This window comes from Pelodiscus sinensis, chromosome 28 (genome assembly GCF_049634645.1).
Source record: "Pelodiscus sinensis isolate JC-2024 chromosome 28, ASM4963464v1, whole genome shotgun sequence".
In the NCBI taxonomy this organism is placed as follows: domain Eukaryota; kingdom Metazoa; phylum Chordata; order Testudines; family Trionychidae; genus Pelodiscus; species Pelodiscus sinensis.
This window is the reverse complement of record NC_134738.1, coordinates 7,734,329-7,751,787: the sequence shown is the minus strand read 5'-3', so window position 1 is coordinate 7,751,787 and position 17,459 is coordinate 7,734,329. Positions and strand designations below refer to the sequence as shown.

At 42.3% G+C, this 17,459-nt stretch overlaps 1 protein-coding gene and 1 non-coding gene across 5 annotated transcripts in view; both read right to left on the bottom strand.

The window, feature by feature from the left end:
• Positions 1-17,459, bottom strand: part of LRRTM4 (leucine rich repeat transmembrane neuronal 4) — a 492,210-nt gene that overhangs the window by 84,338 nt on the left and 390,413 nt on the right. The window lies entirely within an intron of this gene.
• LOC112544292 (small nucleolar RNA SNORA5) lies at positions 3,786-3,916 on the bottom strand. The gene has a single exon (XR_003087628.1). It is a non-coding gene; the product is annotated as a small nucleolar RNA SNORA5 (small nucleolar RNA).

Here is a 17,459-nt window from a genome sequence, read left to right as displayed (position 1 = left end):
AGGTAGTCTGATTTGATATTTTCAGTCATACAATTAAAAATGACATGTAATAATTAGGAAGGCAGGTTGTACTCAGATGCCTACTAGAATATTTCTACCAGCAGATGTCTTCATGTGTCTTCATGTTAGCACATTCTTGGCTAAGGAAGCACTGTGGTGGGCCATTTCTTCCTGTAAATACCCAAGGGGGAACCACAGAAGTTGGAGAAAATGTATTTATGGTGGATATGTGTAGGACCAATGAGAAGAAAATAAGAAAGGACAATTCAGGCTGATTAGCTGGGAAAGAATCCAACTCCCACAGAAAAATCAACAGGAGTGGGGTACTTCACTCACATTTGTTCCTATGTTCTATGGACGTTGACTGGATTGTTGAAAAATTCTGTAGAAAGGCAATACTTCCCTATTGAAACCAATGGCCTGTTTCTCACTTACACTAAGGTCCCAAATGGCATTTAGTCCCCACTTTAAAGGCCTCCGTCCCTTTAGAAAACTGTGCAAAGGAACTATAGTCTACATGTGGATTTTGTACTGGTGTAACTGTCAGTAGAAAAATAATCTTCTTACGGGAAACAGTTTTACTGAGCAAAAACCAACCAACCAACCAACCAACCCTTTAGAGTCCCTATTCCATTCAAGTATCTGAATATGCATCAGAAATGAATGAAATATACCCTCTGAACATGAATATCCCTGTTAAGCGGGTAGCAGATGAAGAGTGGAAAATAATCTAACAACCCGCAAATCTATTCTATACCAGGTATCACATACAGCATATTTCTAGTGGGTTTTCAGAATGTTATGCCTCTACAGCAGGAAGATCTTGATTTGCTGTCATAGCTGAATAAGCGGAAATTTTTTTTACTGTGGCTCTTGGTGTTCTTCTTCTTACATTGATTAAATGTATTGCAACTAATATGCTGTGATACTCAGAGGCAACAACAAGGCTATTTCCAAAGGAGAGCAACACGTTCATAATGTACAATTGATTAATTATAACAGAAACCACCATTGCATCTAAAAAGAGGCTATTGGCTTCAAAAGTGAAAGCCATGAATTAGGCACTATGTCACCAGTGAAGTCCCTTGAAGTTTTCATGCTGTGTTAACCCTTACACGTGGAATAATAATTAACAATAATCTGCTTACAGTGGAAATGTCTTGGAGAAAATCATGGAGGGGATCCTCAAGGAATCCATTTTGAAGCACATGGAAAAGGGGAAAGTGATCAGGAATAGTTAACATGGGAAGTCGTGCCTGACCAATCTCATTAGCTTCTATGATGAGGTAACAGGCTCTGTGGATATGGGAAAATCAGTGAATATGATATACCTTGACTTTAGCAAAGCTTTTGATACGGTCTCCCACAATATTCTTCCCAGCAAGTTAAGGGAATATGGATTGGATACATGGACTGTAAGATGGATAGAAAACTGGCTAGACTTTTGGGCCCAATGGGTAGTGATCAATGGCTCGATGTCAAATTGGCAGTCGGTTTCTAGTGGAGTACCCCATGGATCTGTTCTAGGACTAGTTTTCTTCACTATCTTTATTAATGACCTGGATGAGGAGATGGATTACATCCTCAGCAAATTCGCAGATGACACTAAACTAGGGGGAGATTTAGATATGCTGGAGGGCAGGGAGAGGGTCCAGAATGACCTGGACAGATTAAAAGATTGGGCCAAAAGAAAACTGATGAGGTTCAACAAGGATAAGTGTAGAGTCCTGCACTTGGGATGGAAGAATCCCAAGCATTGTTACAGGCTGGGGACCAACTGGCTAAGTAGTAGTTCTGCAGAAAAGGACCTGGGGATTACAGCGGATGAGAAGCTGGATATGAGTCAACACGGTGCCCTTGTAGCCAAGAAGGCTAATGGCTTATTAGGGTGCATTAGGAGAAGCATTGCTAGCAGATCCAGAGAAGTGATTATTCCCCTTTATTCAGCTCTGGTGAGGCCACACCTGGAGTATGGTGTCCAGTTCTGGGCCACCCCCATTATAGAAAGGATGTGGAGGCATTGGAGAGGGTCCAGCGGAGGGCAACCAAAATGATTAGGGGGCTGAAGCACATGACCTATGAGCAGGAGCGGCCTGAGGTGGACTGCGGCAGCTGGTGCCCCAGACGGAACGTGCGATCAGCACCCCCGCCTGCACAGCCGTCAATGGAGTGATGTCATCATTGGGTGCCTCAGGTGCCCCGTTGAAGGCAGCACCCTAGGTGACCACCGAGTTGTCCTATAGTCATGGGCTGCCCCTGCCTATGAGGAGATACTGAGGAATTTTGTTTTTTTAAGTCTGCAGAAGAAAAGAGTGAGGGGGGAGTTGATAGCAGCCTTCAACTTCCTGAAGGGAGGTTCCAAAGAGGATGGAGAGAGGTTGTTCTCAGTAGTGACGGATGACAGAACAAGGAGCAATGGTCTCAAGTTACAGTGGGAGAGGTCTAGGTTGGATATTAGGAAAAACTATTTCCCTAGGAGGGTGGTGAAGCACTGGAATGGGTTACCTAGGGAGGTGGTGGAATCTCCATCCCTAGAGGTTTTTAAGTCTCGGCTTGACAAAGCCCTGGCTGGGATGATTTAGTTGGGATTGGTCCTGCCTTGGGCAGGGGACTGTACTTGATGACCTCCTGAGGTCTCTTCCAGCTCTATGATTCTATGATTCTGTAATATTGAACAGAACCGGTTCGAAAACAGATGTCTGCGGAGCCCCACTTGTTATGCCCTTCCAACAGGATTGTGAACCGTTAATAACTACTCTCTGAGAACAGTTATCCAGACAGTTATGCACCCATCCTATAGTAGCCCCATCTAGGCTGCATTTCCCGAGTTTATTGATACGAAGGTCATGCAAGACTCTCAAATGCCTTACTAAAGTCTAGGTATAACATATCTACCACTTCTCCCTTATCCACAAGGCTTGATATTCTGTCAAAGAAAGCCATCAAATTGGTTTGGCATGATCTGTTCTTTACAAATCCACGTTGGCTGCTACCTATCACCTCATTATCTTCCAGATGTTTGCAGATGAATTCCTTAATTACTTACTCCATTATCTTCCCTGGCACAGAAATTAAACTGACTGGTGTGTAGTTTCATGGGTTGTCCTTATTTCCCTGTTTATAGATGGGCACTAGATTTGCCCTTTTCTAGTCTTCTGGTTTCCATGATTTTTCAAAGATGATAGCTAAAGGTTCCGATACCTCCTCTATCAGCTCCTTGATGATTCTAGGATGCATTTCATCAGGCCCTTGTTGACTTGCAGACATCTAACTTTTCTAAGTAATTTTTAACTTGTTCGTTTTTTATTTTAACTTCTGAACCTACCTCATTTCCACTCGCATTCACTATGTTAGCCATCCCGTCACCCTCCATCTTCTTGGTGAAAACTGAACAAAGTAGTCATTAAGCACCTCTGCCATTTCCAAGTTTCCTGTTACTGTTTCTCCCTCTTCACTGAGCAGTGGGTCTGCCCTGTCCTTGGTCTTCCTCTTGCTTTATGTTAGGAAAGCTAGAAATGGTATAACAACTGTAAACTCTCATGCTTCAGGTCAATAATTAAACACTAGGGCTGTGTCTAGACTGGCCATTTTTTCTGGAAAAATCAGCCGCTTTTCTGGAAAAACTTGCCAGCTGTCTACACTGGCTACTTGAATTGCTGCAAAAGCACTGACTTTCTCCTGTAAAAAATCAGTGCTTTTTGCGGAAATACTATGCTGCTCCCGTTCGGGCAAAAATCCTTTTTGCACAAAACTTTTGCGCAAAAGGGTGGGTGTAGACAGCTGAGATTTGTTTTCCGCAAAAAAGCCCCGATCACGAAAATGGTGATCGGGGCTTTTTTGCGGAAAAGCTTCTGTGGCCAATCTAGACGCTCTGTTCCAAAAATGCTTTTAATGGAAAACTTTTCCGTTAAAAGCATTTGCGGAAAATCATGCCAGTCTAGACGTAGCCTAGGTCAGGAAGAACATTCCCCTAGGGCATGTTATTCCATAAGTGTCTACCATAGGGACTTCCCCCCCCTTCTGAAGCATCTGATTCAGAACTACACAAATCATTGAACTAATTCCGAATTGCTGTTCTTAGATGCCTATACATTAAAGATTATTTTCAAAGCTACTGATGGGTTTTGGATACTTAATTCCCATTAGAATTCATAAGAATTGAGCTTCCTATTTTCCTGGGTAACTTTGAAAATTGTAGACCAAATGTATGTGGCACCCTTCAACCAGAAGGAACATAATGCACTTTACAAGCATAATAAATTGTACATCCATCCCATTCTTCCTCCACTAGAAGGAGGCTACCTGTGTAATGAAACCTGGCAGCTGATAACTTCATAAGGAACACTACATAAACATTTAGGACAGAAATTGAAGAACTGCCTGAGCTAACTAGGTGAAATTCTCTGGCCCCTGTTATAAAAGCAGTCTGACTAACTTATCAAATGGCCCCTTACAGCTTTAAACTTCATGAATCTAAAGCAATGCCAGAGCCAATTGAAAGTGCATGAAAAATTGGTAGGGGAGAGGTAGTTACTCAGTTTTGAATTAGTCAGCAGGGGCAACAGAGTTAATAGGTTTACACTTGCCCAAAAAGGGCCATGTAACATTTTGAAAACCGCAAGGTGTCAGGAGTTCAGCTTTCACACGTTCTGATTTAACCTACAGAATAAGCATGTTGGGGAGGGATTGTCCTGTTAATAAACGTCTGTGCGGTAGTAGCATTATAGGACCCCAACTGCTGACGGAAGCACTTAGCTGCTACAGCAAAAAAAAAAAAAAAACCCCAACAACTATAATTTAAGAGCACAGGCCTAAATCCAAACTTAGTTCTGGACATAAGAACCAATCCCCCCTGGCTAGTTGACAAGTGAGTAACGTCTTAAAATTCCACCCTTTGTTCACTCACCCTGACAAATAACGTGGTAATACTTAAAAAAAACCACTCTTTTTCTTGTACTTTTGAATACATTAAGGACAAACCAGCTACTGTAGAACTATAAGAAACTGCACAAGAAAACCTAAGTGTGAGACGTCATAGATGAATATACAGCATAGGCAGCATAGGTAAAAGGATTATTATTTTATCATGACACTGAAAATTACAATAATCATATCCACAATTTTTCATTCTTATTTATTATCAGTGCATTACAGGGACTGTTTGGAAAAAGGAAATTGGCACTTGGTGATTTGACAGCAAAGGACGAATGCCTTGACAGGACAAAATGCCACCCAAGAAATAATTAAATCAGAGTATGGTGTAAATCCTCCTGGTATTTCTCCTTTGGTAGTATTTCTATCAAGAGTCTTCGAAACCTTCCATCCAATATTTAATATTTATGGGATTCACTCATGGTTCAAGGTTGGAGGCAGCTGGCAGGATACCTTTGCATTCTCATTTACCTCATTGTGTGACCCCCGTAACTTGTTAATTCAGCGCAACAGAGCAACTATGCAGGGTGAATAAGTACTGAGCAAAGGTGGGACAATAAGTGTGAATAAAGTAAGAAACAGCGATGAGCTTCCCACACAATTATTTACAGCACGGAACTGCTCAAAGTCAGCAGCAATGTCATTCCAGACCCTGTGCCCAAACCCTGGACTGACGATCCCACGATATGAAGAAACAAGACAAAAGGGGGAACAAAGAAGGTTCAATACCCCCCAGTGGCAGATACAGGGCAGGGCGAGCGGGGCAGCTGCCCCGGGACCTGCACTTCAAGAAGCCTCATGCATGCACCGTGGTGCCACAGCGCATGCGCCGTGTCAAAGGGGGGGGGGCACAAAATTGTGCTTCCCTGGGCCCTGCAAAATTCTCATCCACCCCTGAATACCCCAGCTTTCAAGGATCAAGGCTCCATTTTTACAAGTTGGGAAGCGAGGAACAGTGAGAATCAATGACTTGCTAATCTCACCCAAAGGTGATCTAACCAGAAGTGGGGAAATAATGAGGTTCCTACCAAATTCACAGCCATGGAAAATGCATCATGGAACATGAAATCAGGTCTCCCCTTGTGAAATTTGGCCTTTTATGTGCTTTTACTCCATACGAGATATATTTCCCGGGGGTCCTGATCCAAAAGGAAGTTGCAGGGGGTCACAAGGTTATTTTACGAGAGTCTCCATATTGCTGCCTTTACCTCTGTTTTGACTTCAGCTGGAGAGCAGTGACTTCTGGCCAGGTGTCCAGCTTGGAAGGCAGCACCCCACCATCAGCAGCACAGAAGTAAGGATATCATGGTATGGTATTGCCACCCTTACACCTGCGCTGCTGCTCATGCCAACTCTGCCTTCAGAGCTGGGATCCTGTCCAACAGCTGCCACTCTCCAGCTGCGAAGGCAGCATTACCACCGGTGACAGTGCAGAAGTAAGGTTGCAGTACCACAACTCTCCTACAGTAATTTTGTGACCACTCCAAACCTCCTTTTAGAGTCATGATCCCTACAATTACAATACTGTGAAATTTCAGATTTAAACAGTGGAAATCATGAAACGTACCACTTCTAAAATCCTGTGGCCATGAACATGATCAAAATGGGCCGTGAATTTAGTAATGCCCAAGAAATAACACAAGGAAATGGGAGATTCTGTCAGGGATCAGAGGCTGAAATAGCGGGACTCTCGTAAACAATCTTATTAGAGAAAAATTCCTAGACCTGCTTTGCAAAGTGAAACAAATGGACAATCTGATGAGGTTCAACAAGGACAAGTGCAGAGTCCTGCATTTGTGATGGAAGAACCCCAAGCACTACTACAGGCTGGGGACAGACTGCTATAAGCAGTAGTTTAGCAGGAAAGGACCTGAGGATTACAGTGGATGAGAAGCTGGATAGGAGTCAACAGGGTGCCCTTGTAGCCAAAAAGGCTAACAGCATATTAGGGTGCATTAAGAGGAACATTTCCAGCAGATCTAGAGAATTGATTATTCCCCTCTATTCAGCACTGGTGAGGCCACATCTATAGCATTGTGTCCAATCCTGGGCCCCCGTTACAGAAAGGATGTGGAGGCATTGGAGAGGGTCCAGTGGAGGGCAACCAAAATGATTAGGGGGCTGGAGCACATGACTTACAAGTAGAGGCTGAGGGCTTTGGGCTTATTTAGCCTGCAGAAGAGAAGAGGTGGGTGACAGGGGAGGGATCACATGACGATTACCTGTTGTGATCCCTCCCTCTGGGGCATCTGGTATTGGCAACGGTCGGCAGACAGGATACTGGGCTAGATGGACCTTTGGTCTGACCCAGTATGGCCGTCCTTATGTTCTTAAGAGCAAGGGGGGATTTGATAGCAGCCTTCAACTACCTGAAGGGAGGTTCCAAAGAAGATGGAGAGAGGCTGTTCTCAGTAGTGACAGATGCAGAACAAGGAGCAATGGTCTCACGTACAGTGGGGAAGTCTAGGTTGGATATTAGGAAAAACTCTTTCACTATAGGAGGGTGGGGAAGCACTGGGATGGGTTCCCTAGGGAGGTGGTGGAATCTCCATCCCTAAAGGTTTTTCTGTCCTGGCTCGAGTACTTCCTGGACGGGATGATTTAGGTGAGGTTGGTCCTGCTTTGGGCAAGCGGGTTGGACTCGGTGTCCTCCTGAGGTCTCTTCCAACCGTAGGATTCGATGTCTGGATTTAATGATTGACTCAAGTCATAAAATTTAGATGGAGATCTGTATATATACACCATCTCAAAGAAAGGAGGCTTACAGGATCATAGTTTCTGCTTCAGCCCACTAGATAAGGTAGTAGCTGTGTGGAGGCAGATTTTTTTTTAATAATCTAAAGGGTGAAATTGTTCAGTTTTGAGACTGTGGTTGGGGTCAAAAGTCCAGACACTTATCTGTACAGAAATCTGAATCCCTTAAGTTTCACCTGTTAGTAGCAGTGAGAAGCAATCAAATAATAGAGCGTTAGGATAAGAGGATGGAGCTAAGACATACAAAGGATTGTTTTCCTATGCTCCCCATCATCACTAAGAAAAGCATTACTCTATTAACCTCTCCCATGTGGATTTCCCTTAATCCGTACATGAAACCTGAAGCCCTTTAAAAATGCTTCCGCCATCCCTCCTGTGGTTTTAAAGGCTCCCGTTGTGCCATGATCTTTGTTTAAGAAAAGTTACTGAAGCAACAGATTCTAAATGTTATAATCCAAACTGTCATGGTTGGGTGAAAATCCAGTTTATTCAGCAATGAACACCACCCTGGCAGCAGCAGACAATCTTATTCCTTTATGAAAATGTTGCTGCCTGATGGGTCGAATAATGAAAGTGTAGTAACATCAGCTTTGAAGATGAAGGACACTGCAGCACAAGTTTCACTAGTTTTAATAAGATACCTGTAACATCATTTTTTTAAAAAAGCTGAAACTCCAGGTCATTCAATACAGTCCAGCCTGACAGGGTGAACTTGACTTTCACTGCCAGAGATCAATTCCTGCTGTATCATACATCATAATTACTCTATAGTTGCCTTAGGCCTTGTCCTCTTTGGAAATTTGTCCCAATACCACCTCAACCACCAGATCCTCAAGGTGCATAGCCATGTGTAACCCACACACCTTCTGACTATCCCAGCTATTGGCATTGGGGCCACTTACAGAAAGAATAATGAGTCTCTTCTGCAGCCAGCTGGCTTTTAGCTTATGTGGGAAAGCTCATGCACTAAGCTCCAGAGGTTCCAGATTCAATTCTGCACACAGATGATGGTGGTCTGCAGATCTTACACATGCAGACCCATTGAAGCCAACAGAGCTGTGCTGATATAGAGCAGCTAAAGGGGTGACATGAAATGCAAGCATGACTTTCACTGGTGGTGTTCACCCCACCATCAGACCGGCATTCACTCTGCAGCATGAGTGCATTTATATCAATAGCTGGCTCTAGACTGCACCAGCTGAGACAAATCGTCAGTGCAGACTAAACTTCATTCTTGTCATGGGAAAACAAGATCTGTGAGGTCATCGCAGAAAGAGGGGTTAGAAAGAGTTTGATTTTCAGTGGGACATGGGCACTGAATGCCCTGAAAATTCCAACCATGATTTTCTGCCGTGAGAATACCCAGGATAATTGATAGTGAACTGAAGCGGCTAACCCATTAGCTCAGCTAGTTACTATGGTGATTTGCACAGCTGATATATAATTGAAAAGATAAAATAACCAAAGGAAGAAACTAATATTGCCTCAATACATGAGTTGATCTGCCTTTTTCCATCTAATCAAGGGATGTGAAACAGTTTTAAGACCCTGATCTTCAGAACACTAATGTCAATGTGGACATCAGTGAAGAAAAGTGAGGAAAATCTCTTGCAACACAGCCTCTTGTGAAGAGATTCCCAGGCCACCTTTCCTAACACTTTATATGGATAGCCAAACCCTCACCAAATCATGATATAATGTGACCCAATGAGACATTTCTACTCAAGACCGACCATCGCCTGGGGAACAGATTGGAACTAAAGTGGCCAGGGGAAACTTGTTTAGAAGCTACTCAAGAAAATTAGAGCCTAGTGAACTTACTGCCCCCAAAATGCCAAGCAAGCCGTAAGCTGCAAAGTAGATGTATCACTCTTGTAAGCAGTTAGCAGATATGCTAAAGTAGTTACACTGATGAATGTTACATGGGTAATACTGTACATGGAAGTTATTTTACAAAAGTGCATCAATAAGTAATTTGACTTAGTACAGCACTTTGTGACGCTTGGATTTTAGAAGTAATATTTAAAAACACGCAAGGCTCCTCTCATTGATTTCATACTCTGTAAAGCACATTTATCCCTGTGCGCTGTGAACCAGGCACCATATGTTCTTTGGATCCAGCTAAGCTCCTCGCTGGGGTCAGGGTGTCACACAAACTGAACGCACATGGCTATTCTCCAAAGATATGAATGACAGCTGCTCTGAAAACAGTGGCTCAGATCCTGAGGTTAATTTACCAGCGAATGGGGGGGGGGGGGGGGGAAATGGAGGCTAGGGCAACATGCCATCCCAGCCTTATGCTTACTTGGAGGACTGGGGGGGTGGGCATTTGCACCCTTTGCACTCCTATCCCCACATACAGGCCTGAATGTGGTGGCATTATAATATTTTCTGTCTTCTCTATCCCTGTTCTAATGGTTCCTAACATTCTGCTAGCTCACTAAGCAGATGGGTTCAGAGAAGAGTCCATGATGACTCCAAGATCTCAGTTGTGAGAGGCAACAGTTAATTTAGACCTCATCATGTTGTCCAATGGGCATTACCTTTCCACTCATCAGCAATGACTTTCATCTCCCATTTTGTCTCCAAGTCTCCCAGTTGAGTGGCTGCCCTTTGGACTTTACTATTTTGAGTAATTTTGTATTGTCTGCAAGTTTGCGACCTCCCTGTACACACCCTTTCTCCAATCACTTATGAATATGTTGAACTACACTGGATCCCAGAGCAGATCCTTGGGGAACTTTGCTATTTACTCCTCACCATTGTGAAAACTGACAGTTTATTCCTGTGCTTTGTTTCCTAACTTTTAAACAGTTTGGACCAATAAAGGACCTTTTTTCTCCATGACTATTTACTTTGCTTAAGAGTCTTTGGTGAGGGACCTTGGCTGTAAATCTAAGTACACTATAGCCACTGGATCCCCTTTGTCCACCTGATTGTTAACTTCCTCAAATAATGTTAATAAATTGGTGAGGCATGATTTCCCTTTGCAAAAGCAGTGTTAACTCTGCTCTAACACATCATGTTAATCTAAGCATCTGAGTATTTTGTTTCAACTAATCAACCTGGTACTAAAGTTTGGCTTCCCAGCCTAACAGGATTGCCTCTAAATCCTGTTTTAAAAGGGGATATTTCAATAGCAAATTTAAGCAATAGGTTACACGTACCACTGTTAGTAGTTCTTCAATTTCCTATCTGAGTTCCTTTCAAAACTCTTGAGTGAATATCTGCTGATTCAGGTAACTCATTGATGTTTAGTTTATCCCTTTGTTCTAAAACCTCCTCTATTGACACCTCAGTCTGGAACAGTTCCTCAGATATATCACGTGAAAAGAATGGCTAAGATAAGTGAATCTCCCTTACATCCTTTGCAGTGAACGCAGATGCAAAGAATTCATTTAGCACCTCCTCAATGGTCTGGCCTTCCTTTGGTGCTCCTTTAGCACTTTGAACAAGTACTATATAGCTGTGAGTAGCATGTGCTCTAAACTGTAATCATCAGTAGAAGGAGCTAGTAGATTCTAACCGCCAATTAACAATCAATTAACCGTTTATTAAAATACCTACTTATAATGTATTGAACGTCCATAAGATCATTTATGGATTAAACCACATATGGACTTCTTGTACTCTAATCTAAGAGTGATTTACAAATTATTAGTAAATATCTTAATAAAGGGTTAAACATGTGGAACTCATTTACAGATGCCACATTAATATAAAAATCAGATTATTATGCTCATGGGACTGTTGGATTCTATATGAACTTTATCAATTTTTCTCTGTTTTTTCTTTTTCAAATTGAAAAAAAATGTCATTTCTGAACTATTTGTATTGTGTTTCTAAAAACACACCCTTAATATGAAGTGTGACTCAAAAATCTATATATTAAGCCGTGAGTCACCCTTGTTCACAGTCATATGACTCATGACTCCATCGACTTCACCTGAGTGACTCCAACATGGGTAGAGTAAGAGCTGGGTGTGTAAGGGGGTTACGGTAGCATTCTGGCTTCAAATATTATGATATACAAACAAACAAAATGTGAACTAAATCTTATGAGTGAACCAATTCAGGTCCCCATGGGTCTGATCCAAAACACACTGGAGTTGATAGTAATACTCCCATTGATTTCAATAGGACTGAATGAGACTAAGGGTATGTCTAGACTACACTGTTCTGTCACCAGAGCCATGTAGATTAGTTTACTAGACATACCCAAATGAGGCCACGATTTAAATAATCACCGCTTAATTTAAATTAAAATGGCTGCTGCGCTGTGCCGATCAGCTGTTTGTCGGCTCAGCGCTGTAGTCTGGACGCTCCGCGGTCGACATCAAAGGCATTTGTTGACCTCCCCGGTAAACCTCATCCTACAAGGCATACTGGGGAGGTCAACAAATGCCTTTGATGTCGACCACGGAGCGTCCAGACTACAGCGCTGAGCCGACAGACAGCTGATCGGCACAGCGCGGTGGCCATTTAAATTTAAATGAAGCAACGATTATTTAAATCGTGGCTTCATTTGGGTATGTCTAGTAAACTAATCTATATGGCTCTGGCAACAGAGCCATGTAGTCTAGATACACCCCATGACTCCCTTGGTTTACTTCCCTTTCATTTTCCATTCCTTCACTGCCATTTCTTTACCCCTCTACTGTCCATTCCTCTGGGTGTCCTTTCATCTGTCTCATTGCTCTTTTTCTTTAATAACTTCTTTAGCCCATTCAACTTCAGACATTTCTTCCATCATATCTCTTCTCCGAGACATGACTATCCTTTTGTCATCTACCTTTCTTAGTTGGCTTGGTTTTTAATTCTCCATCAGTAATTTTTCTCAGATTTTTCTTTTTCAAATCACATTTTCTTCTAACAAGCTTTTCTTCTTTTTTGCTTCCACTCATGTTAATTTTTTTCCCAGTCTTCCTTTTTTTCTGCACACAACTCTCCTGGTGTTTAGTTAATTTCTCTCGCCTCACCTTCAAAAGTGTGCTCTATGTTGGGGGCGTGATCCAAATTTGAGGAAGTCAATTGGAGTCTTTGCTCTCCCACTGGCTCTAAAAGGGATTTGTCAAAGACTGATTGATAGTATTCCATTTGTCAGAGATGGAAGAGACATTACACTCTTCAAATCACCTATTTCCAAGGGCAGGTATAACCTTCTGATAAGGAACATATCACATGTTTAACTGAGGCAAGATGAGAAATAAGCCAAAAGGCTGAGATGGAAGAAAATTACTTTAAAAATGTTTGCGTCATCTCAACAACAGAAGTATTTTAAAAAAAAATGTTGCTCAGCAAAGGCAGTGACTGTACAATTTTTATCACAGGCCTTGTGGGTAGATTTTATGAACAATATAATTATTTCTTGGCCCTTAATAGCACCTCAAGTCGAAAGTACTTGACAGTCTGCCTATTGTCATCTTCAACTCTCCACATCTAACAACTGTTTTCTCACTTCCCCAAAGGAAGCCCTTTTCCAGTGACGTCTCTTTCACGAGGGGGAAAAATGTAGGCAGGGTCAGCCTTTGGCACCCACAAGATATCTCTGCCTCTCCATCCCACTGTGACTTGAAACACTGCTCCGTATGTCAAAAAGACCCACTCTAAAAAAGCCCATGCTGCGGCTAACCTGAGTTAACCCTTTCATCTTTAACTCACGCCCTCATGCTCTAATGAAACATGAGAAATCTCATTTCTAGGACACCTCATACCCATAGCATTTCATAGGCAAGGCAATTTATTCTACCACATCCTCAAGCTTGAACTCAGAACGGCACTGATTTGCACTGTCTGAGGATTGGGCCCATTATCAATGCTTCCCTTGCTATTTTCACTTCCTTTACAACTTTAGCCTAATTAATTTGGTAGGCTTCATTAATTTGTGCCTGTAAAGCTTTCCAGCTCCTCCCTCCCCCTGAAATTTCCAATGGCCAACGGTTAGCTTCTCTCTGCTCTTTTGTCATGCTGTCAGCTAAGCTAAACACTCAAGTCTTGTTATTTAAACAGATAAAAGAAAGTTTCCTTGTTAGTCACTGCCATGCATGTAACATTGCACAAGAAGTAATTTGCCATTAATGAATATTTCACAAATAAATAAAAAAAGGGTCTAAAAATATACAGCTAGAAAGATCGGAGAAAATGGCTTCTTCAGCTTCATCCTACTCTGTTTGTACTGTAAAACCAATGGTTTTGGTCTCAGTTGGTGGTAAACTTGTGTTATTTCAAGTTCACATTTTCAATTAGCAGCTGTGCTGCATTTTCACAGAGATCAAACCCTACGGGTGCCCTGTGCCATACACTGAAGACACCATAAGGTTGCTGAGATCGTACACCAATGCAATAGTAATGTCTACCCTCCTGGGGAGAGGGCATCAGGAGAGGAAGCTCATAGTTGCCACTTTGGCAACAGCAATAAAACTTTTCAAAGCACTGTTTTATTTCGTTTGAAGTGCCACAGTTTAGAAGAAATCACTGGAAACAGAGAGCTTGAGCCAGTTGCAAGTGTCCATTTATTTCATTACACAGAACTAACTAGAACCAGCCCAAACCTATTGGGCTGACCCCTAGTGACCTAACTCAGTTACTGTAACAAGATCTATATCTACAACCCCAATACATAACACACTGAACTTTGTTGCTAAGTGTCTCAAGGTGACTTAGAAGCCAGTTTAGATATCGGTTTAGGTTGCTACAACTTTGTAATTGGACGGGGTCAGTGAGTGAAATGCCCTGGTCTGTGTTCAGCTGATCAGACTGGATGATCTAGCAGCTCCTTCTAGTCTTAAATACATCCATGAAATTCAGGCACTATCCTCTCATTCTGGGGGGGCAGAGGATGGAAAACCAATGTTACAGGTGGATATTTGCATGGAGAATTACTAGTCGTACTTTACCCCAATTTTCCAGGAGGCTATATTGACCACAGGGAAACTGAGATAAGTTAGGAGTAGTAGGTCTATAGAATTACATATCAGAAATGCAACCTTGCCTATACTTACTTGCACTGTTAATCTACTTCAGCTATGCAAATAGTGTAGCTAAAGTCAACATACTCACCACAACATCTTGTGTGTGGTAATGTCAGTAGAAGCTGCTCTCCCACTGACACCGACTATTCTTCGCAACTTGGTGGAATACCCACATAGATGGGAGCACTCTTAGAAATCGATTTATCGAGTCCCCAGCAGACATGATAAATCGACGGCCAGTGGATCAATCGCTGCAGTCTGAATCCACCACGTAGCTTGGACAAGGCCTCAGTTTGGGGCCTTGTTGGACTGGGCTCTTTAAACACATATAGCGAGAGACAATTCATGCCCAAAGAGCTTGGAACCGACATACATAACAGAAAAAAACCAACACAAAGTGAGGGAGTGAGTTGCACCATATCACACTTTCGTGAGAGACAAATGTGTTTCATGTCTCCATATCTCCCTGAAGGGCTAACAGTATCCACCTACGATTAAATGTGGTCTTATTCATGATTACAGTAATTTTGCATGCAAGGTCACGTTTCAAGTTGTCTGCATGGGTTCCTATGTTCCTCCAGCTGCAAAAAAGATACACAGGGGAAGCAAAGCTGCAAAGAAATCTGGATCCTGCTGAAGATGGGCAAGATTTTAGCAGGATGTTCCTCTCCCCTTTCCTTTCACCTCCGCCATGTTACCCATTTGCCTGGGAGCACCACCACAAGGGAAACTCAGGCACATTCTCCCTCACTCAAAACCAAGAGGTAACCATGGTCCTGTCATCTATGCAAGTATGTCATAAGGAGAAATCCTGAATACTTTCCACAGCAAGTAGCCTCAGTGGCTTCCAGCATTTAAATACTTGTCCACATGGATGGCTAACGCATTTCAGAGTCACAATGGGAGTTGCTTGGTCCTGAGCGCTACTGGAAAAGCTGGCCTTTATTTAGGTGATTTAACGGGATCTGAGCTTTTAAAATCTCCCCTCCCCTCGACACACACACTTCAAGGTACTGGTCCCTTGACAACTGAGCCCCTCTCTGGGATGAGGAGAAACAGAATAACAGGTATCTATTTGCTTGTGCTGGCATGCTCTGTAGTTTCTTTAACACTCCTTAAAGCAGGCTATTCACATATTGCTGTATTTCCTTCCTACTGAGCCATTATTATAACCACGACCCACACAACCAGTGCAGCTAGGGATCTGTCAGCAGTTATGTGATAAACCTTTATTTCCAGAGGTTAACCAGTCAGCCAAAAACATCTGCTCCTGATGGACACTGAGGGCCAGATGCACAACTAGCATAAGTCAGCGTAAATCTACTGACTTTAACAGAGCTACAGTTATTACACCCACTGGAGATCTGGGCTCTGATTTTTAAGATCTCAGCTCCCATCTTGGGGTTTAAATAAGCTATCAAACTTCCATATTTATATTTTTTATTTCATCCTTCCCCCAAAACAAAACAGAACAAAAAAGGTGAACCTAAAGGAAGCAAGGGAGAAAAAAAATAAGGGAAGAAGGCATGTGGGAAGAGGAAAGGAGTGACAACTCTGATTCCATCCACTAGGAATTAAAGAAAGGTTTCTAAAAGTTAGATCCAGTGTTTACAAATTTGTCAGAGGTCCCAGATTTTTTTTTATTTGGCACTTGGGATTCAATTTAGCCAGGTCTGTCAGCACATACCTGCCCCCGTGAGCAGTGCTATCGATTTCAGCGTTAGAACTCATATGCTTAACACAACCGCCTTGCTGAACTGAGGCCTTATTGTCTTGTCACTAAAATGGCACTGGCAGAACTGTGATCACAACTTGTTAGACCTGACACTCTCCCCCCCTGCTTTAATTCAATTTAGAACAGCTGTTACAGCAAGTTGAAGGCTGCAACAACTGATCATTAAGGATATATTTATTTAGGATTAACAACCATGTAAGTGGATACTTATTTGGTACAGGCTTGAGTTGTTGTGTTTCAGTACCATTTTAAAGTATTGTTGTTTAATACCATTACAATATCCACTCCCTCTAAATAAATGAAACACGATTTTAAATATGGCCTTTTAAATCCTATGGAAAGAGTGAAAAATAAAATCAGATGCTTTTCTCGGAAGGTTCATTTTGGCACCTTTGAAGGAAAGGATGTTTCAGTTACTAGGGCATTAACCTAGACACTTTGGGAGACCTGGGGTCAAGTTCCTATTCTACCACATACTTCCTGTGTGACCTTGGGCAAGTCATTTAGCCTTTTGTGCCTTGATTTCCCCATCTTCAAAATAGACTAAAGGGTGTTAAAAGGATGAAAACAATAAAAATGGTGTGGTGATTCAGGGCATGTCTACACTGCATGGCTATTTCAAAATAAGCTATTCCGGAATAGCTTATTTCGAAATAGCACATCTACACTGCAGGGAAGCCTCAAAATTAGTTCGAGGTAGGCTTCCCTAATGTAGATGTGCTATCCCGATTTAAAGCCTCGGAAAGCACATGAGAGGAACAACTTAGAATGGCCCTGGTGAGGGGCTATTTTGAAATAGCAGCAGTGGAGCGTCTACACACGCCTTCTTCCGAAATAGCTATTTCAGAATTGGCATTATTCCTTGTAGAATGAGGCTTACGGATTTTGGAATAAGCCATCCATTATTTTGAAATTATTTCAAAATAATGGAATGGCTGTGTAGACGCTCGCATTGTTATTTCAAAATAACGGTGCAGTGTAGACCCACCCTTAGATACCATGGACAAAATCAAATAGAAATTGCTTTGATTTTGGCATCCTTTCCACCTATACCATGGACTACTTGC